This window comes from Sander vitreus, chromosome 21 (assembly GCF_031162955.1).
Source record: "Sander vitreus isolate 19-12246 chromosome 21, sanVit1, whole genome shotgun sequence".
In the NCBI taxonomy this organism is placed as follows: domain Eukaryota; kingdom Metazoa; phylum Chordata; class Actinopteri; order Perciformes; family Percidae; genus Sander; species Sander vitreus.
The window spans coordinates 19,408,255-19,428,131 of NC_135875.1; positions in this window are offsets into that span (position 1 = coordinate 19,408,255).

The window sequence follows — 19,877 nt, forward strand, 5'->3', positions numbered from 1 at the left end:
GTGTGTGTGTGTGTGTGTGTGTGTGTGTGTGTGTGTGTGTGTGCGTGTCAGCCAATAGCTCCTAGATAAGATAGACTATCCCACTCACCACATGCGTTTTAAAATAAACGCCAAGATCCATAATGTTCTGAGGAGTAACTCATTTGGAGCGGCCATATGTTCAGACACTATATACTAAAAACAGACTTTTAACAAGTAAGAACATCATAAGAAGAAGAAGAAGTTGTGAACTGTTCTCTATGGAGAAAGCAGATGTGAGTAACTTAATAAAAAAAAAAATCGTACTGTCATGATGCCCGAATGGAGAAGTAGTAGGAACTAGCTCCAGAAAGTTATAACTAGCTTTTCTGTAGAACATGTGATCTCCTGGCACGCCAGTATGTTGACTTTATATGATGGTAGCATATTCAGATTCAGCAAATTATTATGGCTGCATTTCAAATACTCAAAAGACTCTGTGTTAGTGTTCATTTTAGCCTCTTATAGGAAAAACTATCATGACATTGCAATTAAGACACCCAGTTGTACACTGTCCCATAATTCAAATATATAAAATATATATAATAAAGCTCTGTGTGGCCACGTAGATTATGATGCTGTTTGGAAACGATGTGTCATTCTTTCAGTCTGTCCTGTTAGTGGCAATTTCCCTAGTACATTAAAGCTATAGTGCGTGGTTTCTGTCGCCCCCATGAGGAATTCTAAGTAATGACAACAAAACTGTCAGAGCGTCAACGTGACGCAAGCCTTCCGTGATTGCACACCGCCCCCATCCCTCCCCCACGCATTTGCTAAGTAGCCAAGGAGGACATGGAGGATTAAAAAAACATGATGGACTCTTCAGAAGAGGTAATTATCTTGATCCCTGAGAAATACAGAGAGAGCTGTGTGGAGCCGATAGTCTTAATCAGCTTTGTAGCAACTTATTTGGCAATGGCTTGAATGTAACGGACGTTCATTAATATCAAAAAGTTACGCACTAAAGCTTTAAAAGGTTGGATTGCTTTTGAGCAGCACTAGCAGTGTAGCTTTAGGGATGGCATTATTGGCCAAACTAAAGTATCTCAACAACTAATGGATAGATTGCTATGAGATGTTGTTAAGACATGTCTAGAGGATAGATTCAAATGACTCTGGTGGTTCCCTGACTTTTCATATAGTTTCAGAACGTTATATATGTGTTTAAAAATGTGCTTGTTATTTCACAGTCACAGGATTACGGTAACATGACGACAAAAGTCTTTGGAAATCGACCTATAATGTCGTTTAGGTGCGAAGATGTGTTGGTCAATATCAGACGCCGAGGGCCGTGACAAAGCGTCAGTATTTGACGAGTTGGGTCTGTGACAGCCATTTTGGAGGCAATCCCAGACCACTTTTTTCAGTATTTCGAGTACAGCACCTTTAAATATACAACTGCTTGTTTACAGTTTTCGTAGGGACTTTTTCAGTGAAAACTGTTGAGGTCTGTCTATTATCCAAAGTAACAGGAACACTATTTCCGGAAAAAAGATGGTGCTGCAATTTCTTTTTAAATGTAATTATCCCGTTCAGTCAGAACTAAAAATTAAATTCCATCCAACTCTTTTGTATTGGGGATGGCAGCAGAAATCTCAAAGACAGAGAGATATATATACAGTCAGGTCCATAAATATTGGGACATCGACACAATTCTAATCTTTTTGGCTCTATACACCACCACAATGGAGTTGAAATGAAACGAACAAGATGTGCTTTAACTGCAGACTTTCAGCTTTAATTTGAGGGTATTTACATCCAAATCAGGTGAACAGTGTAGGAATTACAACAGTTTGTATATGTGCCTCCCACTTTTTAAGGGACCAAAAGTAATGGGACAGATTAACAATCATAAATCAAACTTTCACTTTTTAATACTTCTATTAGTATATTTTATACTTCTAATCCTTTGCATTCAATTACAGCCTGAAGTCTGGAACGCATAGACATCACCAGACGCTGGGTTTCATCCCTGGTGATGCTCTGCCAGGCCTCTACTGCAACTGTCTTCAGTTCCTGCTTGTTCTTGGGGCATTTTCCCTTCAGTTTTGTCTTCAGCAAGTGAAATGCATGCTCAAATCGGATTCAGGTCAGGTGATTGACTTGGCCATTGCATAACATTCCACTTCTTTCCCTTAAAAAACTCTTTGGTTGCTTTCGCAGTATGCTTCGGGTCATTGTCCATCTGCACTGTGAAGCGCCGTCCCAATGAGTTCTGAAGCATTTGGCTGAATATGAGCAGATAATATTGCCCGAAACACTTCAGAATTCATCCTGCTGCTTTTGTCAGCAGTCACATCATCAATAAATACAAGAGAACCAGTTCCATTGGCAGCCATACATGCCCACACCATGACAATACCACCACCATACTTCACTGATGAGATGGTATGCTTTGGATCATGAGCAGTTCCTTTCCTTCTCCATACTCTTCTCTTCCCATCACTCTGGTACAAGTTGATCTTTGTCTCATCTGTCCATAGGATGTTGTTCCAGAAATGTGAAGGCTTTTTTAGATGTTGTTTGGCAAACTCTAATCTGGCCTTCCTGTTTTTGAGGCTCACCAATGGTTTACATCTTGTAGTGAACCCTCTGTATTCACTCTGGTGAAGTCTTCTCTTGATTGTTGACTTTGACACACATACACCTACCTCCTGGAGAGTGTTCTTGATCTGGCCAACTGTTGTGAAGGGTGTTTTCTTCACCAGGGAAAGTATTCTTCGGTCATCCACCACAGTTGTTTTCCGTGGTCTTCCGGGTCTTTTGGTGTTGCTGAGCTCACCGGTACGTTCTTTCTTTTCTTTCTTTCTTTTGTTTGGAATGTTCCAAACAGTTGATTTGGCCACACCTAATGTTTTTGCTATCTCTCTGATGGGTTTGTTTAGATTTTTCAGCCTAATGATGGCTTGCTTCACTGATAGTGACAGCTCTTTGGATCTCATATTGAGAGTTGACAGCAACAGATTCCAAATGCAAATAGCACACTTGAAATGAACTCTGGACCTTTTATCTGCTCCTTGTAAATGGGATAATGAGGGAATAACACACACCTGGCCATGGAACAGCTGAGCAGCCAATTGTCCCATTACTTTTGGTCCCTTAAAAAGTGGGAGGCACATATACAAACTGTTGTAATTCCTACACCGTTCACCTGATTTGGATGTAAATACCCTCAAATTAAAGCAGAAAGTCTGCAGTTAAAGCACATCTTGTTCGTTTCATTTCAACTCCATTGTGGTGGTGTATAGAGCCAAAAAGATTAGAATTGTGTCGATGTCCCAATATTTATGGACCTGACTGTATATAGCCTCTCTTTTGGTAGTGCTGTCTTGTTCTCTCCATCTCTTTCCTTTTCTCTCACACTCACGCCCACCATCAGGATGTGCCATAGTCAGTAACAGTACATGACCTCAGGGATAATCAGCCAGTAATACTTGGCGCTTGTCCTCATTAGATTCCTGTAGGGATGTTGAGGTCAGCAGAAGAACGATAAAGGGTCTTTGGTTAAACACCAGAATTGTGTTGTCAACCCCTAAATTGGCAGTACAAACAAGATTACTGTGTTTTTGAAGGAAGTCAGTCTTTGGAGACTTGGCTGTGGTGGCGTACGCTGTTCCAAGAGTCTGGCTTTCTGTGGGTGGGAATAGGAAGATGGCACACTGTGGGAGGCTGACACAAAATACTGTCTGAGAAGAAATGAGACTATGGCACGTTACCTTCATTTTCTAACGCAGTTTCTGTAGGCTCTTCTCTTTGTCTTGTTAGTCATGGTGACTGTCACTGCTAATGCTAAGTACTGTATGCAGTATGTATGATTCTACTTTGACTATCTAGCAGATGAAACTTCATAACACCAAACTTTGTTGCTTTACAGTTTTGCTGTCAAAGTGTTGATATTATGCTTTGTGGCTTTTGCCCTTTCTTTTTTGTGTTATATATCTTTTTGTGCACGTTATAGGTTTACAAAGTGAAAAAGCCCACAGTCCACCCCAAAGGGACTTAACACTGTTCACAAACTGCTCCAAACAGCTCTATTGTAGTCCAGCCTTTACTTCCGTGACAAACGTGCGTCACTTTGTAACACAAACGCCTAGCTGCTATCATGGCACTCCTTCATGCTCTGCAACTGACTAGCTAGCAGTACTTACTGCTCATGTGCGAGTCCCAACACAGATGGAATAGAAGTGTGATGTCTCACTTTGTAGCTAAAACAGAGAGCTCAACACACAGGGTGAAAAGAGGAGCTGCCGCAATGTGCAGTACAACAAAAATATGGTGTTTTCTGAAAATTAAACCACATAAACCTATTCTGGTACAACCTCTAAATACAATTATGAACCTGAAAATGAGCATAATATGAGCACTTTAAGTAAATTTGAGTTTGCCGACTTCAGCTGTCCTGATTTGTTGTCCGTCATATTGATACGCTAATATGCCATGACTGGCTCAGTACCATGGTAAATTTGTAATTTGACTTTATTGTCCATTTGGCCCTCTATCTTTGTCTGTGTCAACAGTTCTCACTCCCATCTCGTAAAAAACGGACGATTGGTCAGGTGCCTTTGTCATTGTTATTGACGCTAAAAGTCTCCTTTAGCGTCATATAACACGCTTGGTCGGGACTATTGGCGTCCCTGTTGACACAGTTATGTTAAGGAAAAGGTTGTGGGTGGGCTTACGGTTCCGTGACACGCGGGAAGAACGGGACGGTTGAGTTTAGGAAAAGGTCGTGGTTGGGCTTGTGCTTCCGTGACCCGCGGGAATAACGGGACGGTTAAAGAAGAAAGGGAGTTTAGGAAACGTGACAAGCGGGACATGAACCCTGGTCTCCATGGTGAAAGTCCTGTGTTTGTCCCATCCACCACCCCAACCAACCTCCCTACGCGAAATTCCGGCCTTACATACCACTCGCTAAACCCTGTGTAGCTGCTGCTCTCCCCGGTACATTCTACAAACACGCTGAAGGACGCCTTTTTCGTCGCTTCAGCCACAGACAGCCGCTGACAGCCGCTGACAGTTCGGAGTGAGAATGGGTCTGTCTGTGTTGCATGCATGCTGTTTATAGAGTAGTTTGACATTTTGGTTAATACACATTTTCACTTTCTTCCACGAGAAGATTGATATTACACTACGCTACACTGGAGTTACAACCACAAGCTAATTATTTAGTTTAGCATATAGACTGTAAGCCAGGGGAAAATAGTCTTCAGTCATTTTCCAGTCATGCTAGGCTAGGCTAATCGGCTCCAGTGCTCTCACGATAAAAGAGTGGTATCAAACTTCTCATCTGACTCTCTGCAACAAAGAGAATTAGTACATTTTCCAAAATCATAAACTATTTTTCTAGGTGCAAAATGATTCACATCCTATGCACTTGAGAATTCTATGTGAAAATGGTACCAGATCATGTTTATTAAATCATCAGAACATAATGGAAATATGCTAAATAAACTTAAATAAGGTCACTGTAGAGTTGAGTGTTACTTGAGCTCCTTTCCCTAACTTGCAGCTTTTTGAAGAAGTAAGGCTGCTGTCTACATACTGTATAGTGTACAGGTGTGTTGCTGTCTGTGTTGCGTACCCAAGTAGCTAGCGAATGGGGAAACCCCGGTCTGAGCTAATGACTGCTGCCGATCAGCTGTTTGCCTGAGTCAGCACATAATCTCCCTCTACTACAGCGGATGACTGACACTTCAGCACACTCCCTTTAAACCCCCCACACCTCACACTCTCTACCAGGTGTGTAACATAGGTGGGTTTAATACTGTGTGTGCGCACGTGTGTGTGTGTGTGTGTGTGTGTGTGTGTGTGTGTGTGTGTACATAGATGACCCTCACAGCTGCAGTGTCACTGACATCAGCGCTGCAGCTTTTGGAAGACCTCTCTAATTAGACCTGGGTGCCCTGTCATCACATGCTGCTGTTATCCCCCAAGCAGCTGTCTCTCTCTCTCACACACACACACACACACACACACACACACACACACACACACACACACACCTGTGTTGGGGTGCTCACACCCCAACACAGGTGTCCTAAGTTTGGGCAAATATCATAGCAACCTTTTGGGAAGCAGGACGAGACAAAACACAAGACAACAAAACAGACATGCTTCAAGTTTTTGCAAAATATCAGAAAGCAGATGCGTCACTTGTGAGTTCTCGGTTATCAGTGCATACCTATTTTCATTTTTGGGTTTTTATTTCTCCCCTTAACCGTTCCGTCCTCTTGAAATTTACAAAATTAAGACTCAAAAAGCACAAAAGTAGCCAATAATCAGAACGCTGTAAAAAGTGGAAAGTCTAAATTAATCGATAACCCTGATGACGTCCCTGCACATTTTGACAGCAATGTTTACAGTCTAATATACAATGTGTTAATTGTTTGCATGGAGTTTGTTATTCAACTATTTCAGTTTTTAACAGCTTGTTAAAATGTTAATTAAAATGCACAACACTGCAACCCCTGTAAGAAACGGTTGTGATACCAGCAGCAATCATGAACCCAAAGCCCAGGGGTATGGTTAACAAATGTAACCTTAAAGCTGCGGTACACTGTACGAAAAACATCCGTAAAAAAATGGATAATGTCCTGGCAGAAAATGACCAGTACCATTTCCGTTAAGTTTACAGATATTCCTGTTAATCCCAAAATGGAAAATTCAGTAAATTAACAGTATATCCTCTGTACCTTTAACGGACATTTCAACACAATCAACAAAATACGGAAAAACACCTGTGAAAAATCATTCCAGAAAATTCCTTTATATTAACACAGTATATTAGCCCGTATTTCTACGGACTTTTCTAATAGTGCAATCCCAATGTTTGCTATAATCAAATGGTCAAATGACTATGTGAAATGTGAAAGGTGTCCCTTGCAGTGACCAACCCACAAAAAATGATCACCAGACTACGCAGTTCCCCCTCAGTTATACAGAGCGTTCCAGGGCCTTTAACCTAATTGTTTTGATTTTGACTCCTAAAGAGTGCTAATTAATGCTAATGTTGCTCCTTATCTGCTAAATGAGTAAATTGGCAGCTGTTTGCTAACACATTCGCTGTATCAACTTAACAGAGTGATAATACAGTATGTCGATGTTGTGTTTACAGCTCATTCTGCTTCCCCCAAGTGGCCAGCAAAAAATCAATTACTGCTTTAAATCAAAGATATAAAAATGTATTTTCATGTTACAGTAATTTGGTGATTTGTTACCAAACAGAAGACTGGCATCGAATAATTCTCCAAAACCCAAGATTATGTTCAATGCAATATATTGCATACCTAAAACATCCAAAATATTTGTATGTAAATGGTAACTACATACGATACACAGATGACATGCTACTTTCTGCATTGAGACGTAGCTGGCCCTCTTGAAATAGTTACGTTTTCTCGATCCATTTTCGATTGCCATCTTGAATTCAGTTTTTCTCCTTCTGTTTTAGAGCAACGTGTGATGCTGTTCATCTAGATTTCCCTATCATTTCTGCATCTAAACCAAGCTAACCCCTGTGTGGAGGCAGCCTGGGTCACAGCCAGCTGCTAACACATCAGTGGGTGACTAACCTGGCAGGATACTGAGTGTGGCAGCTGGTAGTGATTCAGCAACACGGAGCATTTAAAAAACGGATTGAGCTTTGGAAACCACACGGACCCAAATGTTTTAACTGTGTTCTGGGCAATGGGACTCTCCTTGGGCCAAATGGCTTCAAGATTACAAGCATCACAGCACAATTCTCCATCTAAAGAGAGAATTTGGTGGTGGTGTTCAAGCTCTCAACAAAGGCTTTATTACTGAACAATGTTTTACATGACGTAATTTGGTAGGAAGTGAGAAAAGAAAGGGATGCAGGAATGCCAAATTGATTCTGTCTTTGCAATCTTTCTCTGCTAACCTGGATTAGACCTAGGATCCTATAATACAAACGGTAAAACAAAATACTCAAATCTGCTACAAATGGTGCAGGATTTCTATAAGACACAATAGTATCCAATCTTCCCTTGAAACTAGCTCACTTTTGTCAAAAAAGAAAAAGAAAAATAAGGTTCTGAATGAGCCCGGCCTCCATGTCAAAAGCCTGGCTGTATATAGACACAAATTACTGCCTATTGCTAATTTCCCTTGTAATTACAGGTTCGGCTCCACTCTAGAATTCACTGATTATCCTGAACAACACAAACCAGAGCTGTCAAAGTGTCAAAAGAGGGAATTTCCCAGGTTGAATTCCATTGAAAAAGTCTAAAGTTCAGAGTGAGAGAAACAGAGAGAGAGACAGACACTGAAAATAAAATGTAATTTTCTTGTCTTTGGAAGACTGTTGATACGTGTTTGACATGACGATGTAACATGAGTCTTTGACCAACGTGAGCTGACAGTGTTGTGAAAAAGATGTCACATCTAAAAAATGTTGCACCTGCGCTTTCTCTAATGTTACCGTTAAATTTTGATTTTTTTTTTTCTCAATATGGTCTAAACTAGAGTTGGGCTAGAAAGAAAACGTCACACAGGTTTTTGTTGTTCACAGTGATAAGAACATGAAGGGGACAAAATCATGATGAGCTATGTAAAAAGTGCCAAAGTAAGACGGACGGACGGAGGTAAACAATGAGAAAAAATAAGGAGTTTTCTCCTACCCTCACTGACACTTTTACCCTTCCTCTCGCTGCTGTGTTGACTTCTCTCAGAGGTGAGTTGTGAAATTGAGAGGTGTCTTTTGACATCCATCTGGAGCTGCTTGCCCCGACATGCAACCACCTGTGACCTGTGTGAACCTGCAGTAGCCTGAGCTGGAGACGCAGGGCTGGCTCACACAGGGACAGCCACAGAGGAAGTGCTGTTTAGAAAATATTAGTTTTTTTTTTTCTTTCAAGATTATCTTAATACAAATGCCATATGTATGTTGAGAGACGTATTGGTTGCTGTAATCATTTCTGCTGTCAATGCCTGCCCTAAATTGATCTCTTTGCATGCAGGTTTATCGCTGGTGTTGTGTCCCGACAGCAAACCTGCTGGGGGGGATGATGATTTGGGGGGGGGGGGACATGCAAGAATTAAATCCCCCCTATCAATAACACGGATAGTGCCTATCGGCCAGCCATGCCAAAACACTTCATAAATGAACTTCAACATTCAATGGAAAATAATCTTAAAATGAAATAGCACAACGTGGTGTCAACATAAAACTTTACAGTCTCTCCAGGATTTCAGGATGTCGCGATCGCGCTAATTCACGCAAATTCAACCAATCACCGTGACTTTGGTGCGACTTGCAATTTTGACCAATCACCGCAACTTTTCTGCAAATTTTACATTTAAATGTACATGTTACATTTTAACATCAATGTACGCTGTAACGTTTTTTCACTCTAAAGTCAGCGGCTGCTGTTTCAATCCTGTCGGCTGTCTGCAGCGGGTGGGGGTGGGGCTGCTGCTCATGCAGTTCCCCCCCGCTACTGACGCGCAAACACGTTCTCTTAATACATCCATGGCACACACAAGGTGGATGCAGGAAAAACCGGAGATGAGATGTACAGGATGACCTAAATTGAGGACAGCTACGCTCCTTATTGTAAGTGCAATGATAAGTTAAAGTCCAATAAGTACTTTATCAAACCGTATGAATGTGTGTCCCAGGCCAGGTTAGGAGATTAACTAACAATGTAAAGATCAACAAGCCACTGACACATATGTTCAAATTTGATTTGAATAAATTATTATGTTTTGTCTTAAATTCACCAGCCATTTTCATATTATACCAACATTTGCAGCATCCTGAGTCTTTTTGGTAATACTAGGAAATCTCAGCCCAGAGTAGTTTAATTCTCCCTAAAACAAGTTTCCGTTTTATTTTTAAAGAACTATGCAAAAAAAAAAAATCTCAACTTTTTTTTGCAACTTTCACTGTCTCCCGCAACTTCATTGCAACAAACACACAAAAGACATCGCAACTTTTATCGCAATTTTTTACAAATGCTCCCACAAAATCAGGCATTTTGGGCCACCACAATCTAAAAAAATGACCACGAAATCCTGGAGGGACTGACTTTCAAGGCGGAAAGCGGAGTTCACTTTGCCGCAAAAACAAAATACTTTCACCCAGGAAACGCTTTTTCGTTCCTCAGTAGTCAATCAAAGATACAGTATAAAGCCAATCCACGATCTTTATCCTAAACTTAAAGGAACACGGCGGCTTATTGGGACTTTAGCTTATTCACAGTATCCCCCAGAGTTAGACAAGTCGATACATACCCTTCTCTTCTCCGTGTGTGTTGTAACTCTGTTCGATGCCCCCAGCGCTAGCTAAGCCTAGCACAAATCCTGGAAGTAACCGGTTCCAACTAGCCCACTGCTGAATAAGTGACAAAATAACGCCAACATGTTCCTATTTACATGTTTGTGATTTGTATAGTCACAGGGTGTACAAATAACAAGGTCACATGAGCCATCTTCTAACCGTATACAAACTGGGAACTATATTCTCAGAAAGGCGAAGCACTGCTACTTCTGCTACTTGGGCGGAGTGATTTGCTAGCAGCACCTGAAGCCCTGTGGTGAGGAGCAGAGAGTTTGCCTGGAGTTCGCTCAGAGTTGGAGTAATAGAGTCAACAATTACTAGATAGTAAAAGCATAGTGACCGAATGGAAATAGATTGTTTTTGGTTAGATATGTAAAGATTTACATATCTACATAGATTATCTAATGATGTTTTACAGTTTCTCATAGTTTATCATAACATTTGTTTGACCTTTTGTCTGATCATAATTACTGATAAAATAAGACACATTCTGTTCTGTTTTCTATTCTGTTTGTCTGTATGAGTAAATATGATCAAGACATTTAATTCAATTTCAGCTAAATTCAATTTTATTTATAGTATCAAATCGTAACACGAGTTCACTCTTCTCAAGACATTTTACAGATGGAGTAGGTCTAGACCACACTCTATAATTTACAAAAACCCAACAATTCCAACAGTGAACGACTTCTTCGCTCGCTTTGAGGCAGACAACAGCACCCCGGCACAGAAGACCCCACCACCTCCCGGCGACCAGGTGTTGACGTTATCCCCAGATAGCGTGAGGCGATCCCTCAGAAGGACGAACCCATGGAAAAGCCCAGGGTCCTGACAACATTCCTGGTTGTATCCTGAGAGACTGTGCAGAGGAGCTCACAGATGTCTTCACCGACATCTTCAACACCTCGCTGAGACAGGCTGTTGTCCCCACATGCCTCAAAGCCACCACCATCATCCCGGTCCCGAAGAAGTTGTCTCCCTCCTGCCACAATGACTACCGCCCGGTCGCACTCACTCCCATCCTCATGAAGTGCTTTGAGCGGCTAGTCATGCAGCACATCAAGTCTGTCCTCCCCACCGCCTTGGACCCTTTTCCAGTTTGGTCTAACCGCTCGACCGATGACGCCGTCTCCGCTGCCCTCCACTCAGCCCTCACCCACCTGGAGACTAAAGGCTCCTACGTCAGAATGCTGTTCATCGACTTCAGCTCAGCATTCAACACAATCATCCCCCAGTAGCTCATCCACAAACTGGACCAGCTGGGGCTCAACACCTCCCTGTGCAACTGGCTGTTGGACTTCCTGACAGCAGCAAAACCTCCAGCACCATCACACTGAACACAGGGGCCCCCCAAGGATGTGTGCTGAGCCCCCTCCTCTTCACTCTGTTGACTCATGACTGCACACCATCATTCAGCTCCAACCTCTTTATTAAGTTTGCGGACGACACAACTGTGGTGGGTTCCATCAACAACGGCGATGAAACAAACTACAGGAGTGAGGTGAGCAGGCTGGCCACGTGGTGCAAGGTCAACAATCTCCACCTGAACGTGAAGAAGATGAAGGAGATTGTTGTAGACTTCAGGAGAGTGCACACCCAGCATACCACACTAACCATCAACGGTGCTGCAGTGGAGAGGGTGAGCAACACCAAGTTCCTGGGTGTGTACATCTCTGAAGACCTGTCCTGGAGCCACAACACGGCATCACTGGCCAAAAAAGCCCAACAGCGCCTGTACTTTCTGCGCAAACTGAGAAGAACAGGAGCCCCGTCCCCCATCATGCACACCTTCTACAGAGGCACCATTGAGAGCATCTTGACAAGCTGCATCACCGTGTGGTACAGTGCCTGCACCGTGTCCTGCCGCAAGACTCTGCAGCGCATAGTGAGAGCAGCTGAGAAGATCATTGGTGTCTCTCTCCCCCCCCTTTCGGACATCTTCAACACCCGCCTCACCAGCAAAGCAACCAGGATTGCAGGTGACCCCAACCCACCCATCTCACAGACTCTTCAGCCTGCTGCCATCAGGGAGGAGACTGCGCAGTCTCCGGGCCAAATCCAGTAGGCTCAAAGACAGTTTTTTCCACCAGGCTGTCAGGAGACTCAACTCCCTCCCTGCTCTACTGTCACTCCCTCCTCTGGCCATCCTCCCCCCTCTGCCCCCTGCCACAGACTAGGACTGCACCCCCCAACACCACTCACACACTCTGTACTCAGGGACTGCACATTTCAATTTACCCTGTTTATTTGCACTACACTGCTCTACCTCACCTGTTAAAATACTTTAAATACTTTTTATTTAATATTTCTATATTTAGCAGCCTTTAATGAATTCAATTTCCCATGAGGCGCAGACCAAGGGAATCCTTGAAAATATCCAAGTCTATCCTTTATTGTTTTTATTTCATTACTCTGATAATTTTTTTTAAATCTTTACACAGTAAAAATAAATGCATATTTTAATGTCAAACTGTAGTGTGTGTAGATTTGTTTTTTATTCTTTTAGTGGATCGAGCCATTAGCCATGATAGTAAACAAGGATACAGTGCATTCCTGCAAAGAGGAATGACAGTAAACTTCGACCACTTTACTTCTCCTGTGAATTCAGGGTAATGTGGCACTGTGCGAGTATGTGTGCCGCAGTGCCGTTGTTACATATCAACCACTTGTAAATCTGCAATTGGATCTAAAGCCACAAAGACATTTAACATGTAATTTCAGCCTTTTTTCTCTCCCTCGCTTGACCATTTATGAAGAAATTAGTCCAATTATGCATAAATAGAAAATGGTTTTGGTAAATTTACCTCATTTTGTTGGTCTAAATGGGCCTTGTCACAGCTTTACGTAAGCAGCACAGACCGGGGCCTGATCCGCAACTCAAATGATGTTATCAAACACATGTGCTACCCAGGTTTCACCGTGCACTGTGGAAGAGAGGGTAGAAACAAAAAAAGGAAAGCCACAGAGCAAGGAAAGCATAGTAAAAATATTTTAAATAACATAGTTGGATCTATAGCTCTTCCCATGTCATTGGTGTTACACCTCGAGTTGGCAACTGACATTTCTTGATCAGGTATAGGTAGCTGTGCATCATGGGAATTATCACCATGGCTTGACCGCACAATCGTCCAATCAGATTGCTTGGCTGAAACTACTCACTGTATAATTACATTTACATTATGACCAGTCGCTGGTCAGTCCTCGCCCAGTCAGGGCCGTGTATTCCACCTCCACGCCTTCACTCTTCATGCTCTGCAGGCAGACATGTAGATAGCCCAGATAGAAGGATATGACATTTATACAGCCCTCGGTCTCCAGCCATTATAAATAGAATTATGTCACGGTCAACTGTGCGCTATCTGATTCTGAGTAATGGTCAAAAATCCCCTCCCACGTATGCTAATGCTGTTTTTGCAGCCCCTGTTGGGAGAGACACTGCAGACATGCCAAGGAGTTCAGAGCTTGAGAAAAGTGAGTAGGCGAGGCAAGCGCTTGATGTTTTTCCAGTAAAATATTTGAATTTGCTTAGAGGTCACTTAAAATGCGTACAGATGACATATTTGAATGTTTCTGTGATGCTTTATATTGGTATTCTGCTGTATAATCATCCAAAAGGGAATGTTCACTGGCCACGAGGGCAGGATTCCAAATTCACCTTAAAGCCTAAATAAAATTATGGCAACTGAGTGTATAAATGCAACATACTTACTAACTCAAGAGTAACTGAACACCAGGCTGAAAAGCAATGTTTCATTGGCCTTCCCTTTCTAGAAGTTCCAAGCTGGTTTCACCTCTGACCCGTTGTGGTTAGGTGTGCTCAGAAGGTGTGCTAAGTTGCACCTGTAAACACACCCAACAGTAGCTATGTTTCTATCCACACGTGTTTTGCGAATTAAGTAATATCGAATGAAAAATGCCCTATGGAAACCGTAACATTTGATTGAATTTCAGTGTGTTGTTTCTTCTTTTTTTGGGGGCATGCATCTCTACCGCAGCCTTGCAAACTGTTGGCTGGTTGCTTTGTGTACAACAACCATAGCAACGCACAGGGCTGACCGTAAGCTGTAAACGGCCCAGGGGCCGTAAACTGGCTGCAAACTGCTGTAAAAACCCAGATTGAGACGGATATTCCGAAGGCGCTGTTTACATGCCCAAAGAATGCTTCTAAAACCCGAATAATACCAGCATATCCCACATGTCCTAATCGGAAAATGAAATGAAAAAAGGCCTTATTCAGAATATCCAAACAGAATATGCTGTTTCCATGACCTGTATCAAATTCGGGATATTGTCATATCCGGAACAGTAGTGGACTATTAGTGTGCATGTAAACATAAAACATACTCAGTGATGTCACAGGGTACTGGAGTGCACATGTACATCACTGGAGGTAAGCAAAAACAAGATTTTCAGGAAGTGTTACTCTTTCAAAATAACTGATATTCCTAACATTGCTTGACCCATTTTGCTTTCTGGTTCCTGTAGATAAGGTCATATCTAAATATTTTCAGAGCCTACAGTGGTGTTTAACATCACAAAATATTTCAGCAACATTAAAGAAGACCGGTGATGCTTAATTTTAGGTTGATAGCCTACTTGTATTTTGGGTTTCTATTAGAACATGTGAACGTAATTAAATGTTAAAAAAACACATTATTTTTCTCACACTGTGTCTGAATATACCTAGCCTGAAGCTAAACATGCTGTGGTTTACTGGCATTTCTTTAAACCAATCACAATCGCCTTGGGTTGCGCTAAGCGCCAGACACAGGTACGGTGCCTTTGCAAAACGGCCTTGGGAAGGAACTTGTTTTGGTTGAACATGTGCATGTAGGGAGGCGAGCTCTGGAATTAAAAATGGCTGTTGAGTGTGTATTGAGAACTTTACTCAAAAAAAGATAAATATAATTTGATTGCCAGGTCTAGTCTGGAGGATGTTTCCAGAATCGACCGGAGTTTACAATGCCAACACAAAGAAAGTGGAAGGTGAGGAACATCCGGCTGAAAATGAGTGATATCCGGTGGAACAATCCCGTAAAAGAAACGTCGTCAATATAGACTAGGGCAAACATAACCTTTTAAACATCACCATGTTAGCATGCTAATTAGCAGTTAGCAGCCTCACAGAGCTGCTAAAATGGCTTTAACCATCTAATTTTTTAAGGAGCAGTGGTTAGCCAACATGCAATTAACACCCGCAGAGCAGCTCCATGTCTGAGTTGTTCTCAGAGCCATTGCATAGTTTTTGAAGTATTAATTACTTGTAAATGAAAAAGAAATTACTTTTTTGCATACAGCTGAACAGCATCACCTTGTGTTACTGGTCTTACCATCACTATCCCCATTGCTTTTTCCAGCTGCATGTTTAAAGTCATACTTCATTTCTAGAGGAGGTGAAGAGATATTCCAGGAACTGTAGGCAACTAGATTAAATAGTCGAGCCAGAAGCAAGTTGATTACAACTCTTTTTAAAAAATAACCCAGTGTGAGGGGGAGTTTTCCTCAGAGAGCTGGACTTGAGCAAACAATCATATGAGGACAAGAGCTAGACAGAGCGCTGAGGTCGATGATGCAACCGCATCTTTGTTTTTAAGCCTTGAAGTCAGACAGTTGGCCTCAGACCCTTTTAGTTAGCATTTGAAAGGTACCGCAAGAGATTCAGACATTTTCTTACCAAGTCTGAGCAAATATGCCCGCAAGACGACAATATTTGTCTTCCAGCTGCAGATATCAATAAAATAATAGAGTCAACATCCCTCTGGCCTCAGTGCTGGCCAAAGGATGGCTCATTCTGGTACACACTCACATGCATACAGGCATACACACACACACATAGCTGAACCAACCTGCCAATATGTGCACACGCTCTCTGAACAATAGTAGATGTGACTTCTCTTTTCTAAACAGAGACAAATGTTCCAGTGTTAGGAGTTGCTGCCGGGAGGTGATGAAGTCGAAGTGGGTTTACAGGGACTATAAATCCAAAATATTTCTCATCTTCTACCTTAGGCCAACAAACTAAACAGTCTAACCACCGGAGATGAAAATATTTCTTTAAGTGTGGCACTGATCCCGAGTTGGAGGGCGGTGAGCTATCCCAGGACATGCCAGCTTCAAGACATCACTACAATGTTTGCCACCCATTAAAGGCCCTACAAATTTGGTTTCAAATCTTATTTTTTCTTGATAATATTGAATATTCTTGACTAACTTAGCAACAATAAAGTGCAACAGAGTTCAAGTTTTGAAAAAGCAACATTTTAATTAAGTTTAATTTATTAAGAGTTCAACCTTCAATAACTTAAGATTGTGACGGTGTGGTTTGATCAGATTTGATTGACAGTGACCTGGCAACATAAGCAAACAAACCCTTATGTGTCAACAGATTTGAATTCCAATTTAGCTCAATTCTGGGTGGTGCATGACATCACCTTTTCCCAAAGAAGCCCCGCCCACTTAAACACAGGGATAAAAGCACATATAAAAACAGAAATCTCTTATGTGAGACAACCAAAAACATTCTAACTTTGTCAGATTATGTGTTTTGTGTTCAAGACTCCATTGCTCATAGTAGAAAGCTTATTTATCAGAGGCAATACATTACTTTTTCACTGCCAGCTGTCATGACCTTCCTCCAGAGCACTGCGGAGGAGGGTCTGGCTAGTCCACACAGCATTCCGGGATGGGAGAAAAACATGGTCTGGTTTATTGGCATTTCTTTAAACCAATCACAATCATCATGGGCGGCGCTAAACACCCGACAGAGCCCCGGTGCCGCTACAAAATAGCCTCTGGAAGGAGTCGTGCAACAGAAAACTCAAATTAGACAGATAGTCTAGCTAGCTGTCTGAATTTACCCTGCAGAGATCTGAGGAGCAGTTAACCATAGACATCATTAATCCACCGGAGTATAAAATTCCAACACAAAGAAAGCGGAAGGCAACGGTCATCGGGCCGAAAAGAGTAAAATCCGTCGGAATTTCCGTCGGCAACGGAGCAATCCCGGAAGTGGAACGTCGTGGTTATACAGACTAGTGGCTTAGTAATTGGACGACATTTCCAGCTCGTTTTTGCATTTCCTCTTTGATCTCTGGACAGTTGTTTGTGATTTCTGTTCTAATTAGCTTATGTTCTCCTCTATACTGTAACTTAAAGCTGCTATAGCCAATCATTTTATATTAACAATGGATCAAATGACTATGTGTAATTTGAAAGCAATTACCCGAAGTGATGAACCACCAGAGAATCATCACCTGACTCTGCAGTTCCACTCAGCAGGGCTCCAGATTAACTTTTTCATTTAGGTGCACCATTGCATAATTTAGGTGCACCAAAAAAAAGTCACCGCACCCGTTTGCGCTGCAATAATACATATTAAGCGTTTTTAGGTTATAATGTCTCTAGGTTATAAAGAGCGCTACAGACCCACTGTACGCTAACTGCTCAGCACCAAACGGCAAACAGACAAAGTTAACGACTAGCTAGTGAACCTATTGGAACATTTAGCATCTAATAAGCTGGATGTTTCCTGGGTGGAGACCAAAACAGAGCTAAAAGGAAGAAGAATATGGACTCACATTCATGTGCTGGACACAAACACGACTTCAAATCAATGCTAATGTGGCTCCATATCTGTTTAATGTGTACATTTGCCACCGTTCGAACACGTTCGACATATGGTGATAACATGCTAATGTTGAGCTTACAGGTTTTAAGATGACCCCAACAGGTTAGTGGTAGTCAATGGTTTAATGTGCATGTGTTTAATGTGACAATTGTGAAACTAAAGCACAAGGTAGGCCTATAAAAGTTGCAGCGCAAGGATTATTTCTGGTCTCTGTTCTTTGAAAATTATGCCGTTCTGTTGTTTCACCCATTGACAGGAGACTGTGAGTAGACACCTGTTTATTTTCAGCTGTTGCGGGTCAAAAACGTTGATTACTCCTTTTATAAATGTCACTTCTTTTAAATTTTCACACTCCTGCTCTTTTCTAAGGAATTATAGCAAGGAATACATTCACGCACTAAGCCTTCCCACACAAGCCAGGAAGACAGCGAAGCCAGCAACAAGAAAATAGGATGTCTGTTTAATGTTTTACACCTTGGCAGATTGGTAATTACATGTGAGTTTTACTGAAAAACTGAATCATTAGTGGACAAATGCCATAAACACAAGCACACTTGAGACCCATTTTCCTCATATCATCATAAAAAAGTCACAATTATGATGTTGAGCCCATATTATTTAAAGGAAGATTAATGAAATGATGTACCACATTTAATCAATGACAAAGTAGCGTAACAATAACCTCCCTCACAGTGTGGATTGTGTTTTTTAATATGCCCTATTGGGTCACAAAATATATCTGGAGTGCATCATTTCTGTTTAGTTTTATTTTTACCATTATCCTCTTATTTTGGAGGGTCAAATACTGTATCTCTAGAGCGTAAGCCTCATCACTCACTGATCACTTACTCTTGTAAAAGTAAATTTCTCGTTTATTCTCATCCAAAAGTGTCGTCATCCACGTTGGCTACATACTGTAGTGGGTGAAGTACTGACGATGAAAGTCTTAGAAAAAACAAAAAAACAAACAGTAAATTAGTCATTTTCAACATTTGTCTGTAATACATGGATTTGATTTATTCTTTGGGATTTCATATTTTACTGTCATAATTAAATACTCTAATGTTTTGCAAAACGTTTCGGGCAGTAGAACACGTTTCACTGGCGCGCTGCCATCTTGGATTGAACTATGAGATCCGGTACCGACTCTCCTGTCACTGGGTCACTCCCGATTGGTGGAGCGGACCGCAGGCTTGGCACTGCTATCTCATTATTTCTGAATGGTGGAGCCAGCTATATGCTCAAGCCACAGCAGAGGAGCAATTAAAGGTCTGCAAAGGCACAGATTTAGAGGCGAAAATTTACTTCGGGCAGAACTTTACTGCTGCACAGTGCAAAGAACTTGGTTGTAGCTACAATCCTTTGACCAAGAAAAATAATCTCCCCATTCATGATTGTTAGTGATTTGCCATTTCCTTTCATGATTTTGCATGGTTTTGATAACAAGAAAACATGAACTAAAGTAGATTTAAACTCAATAAAATGACATCATAGCGTCAACTACATGGATGAACGCAACTATTTTACGTATTATTCCTTTCAGGGGAAACTTATAGTAGAAGTGACGTTTTAAAAAGCTGAAATCTACTTGTTTGTTTCACGCTTTCCAAGTGGACCTGTTTTCATCAAAGAAAATCAAGTCAAAGAAAAAAAAGGGAGGTGCTGTAATTGGATTTCAATGGCTGAATAAAACCTCCAAAACTACACTCAGCTTATTGAACAGTAGCTCGTATACAGTATGCATACCGTGATTTGATCAACGTGTCAACGTGTAGAGAAAGTAAGATAATATCCGTAATGTTCCTCAACACAGAAACATGCAGAGAAACAAAACAAAAAGAGTTATTGCTCTGGGGAATGACGCAAAAGGCCTTTTTTTCTGATCAGCAGGACAACATCATTTATCAGTGCCTTCCAAAACCGTAACAAACC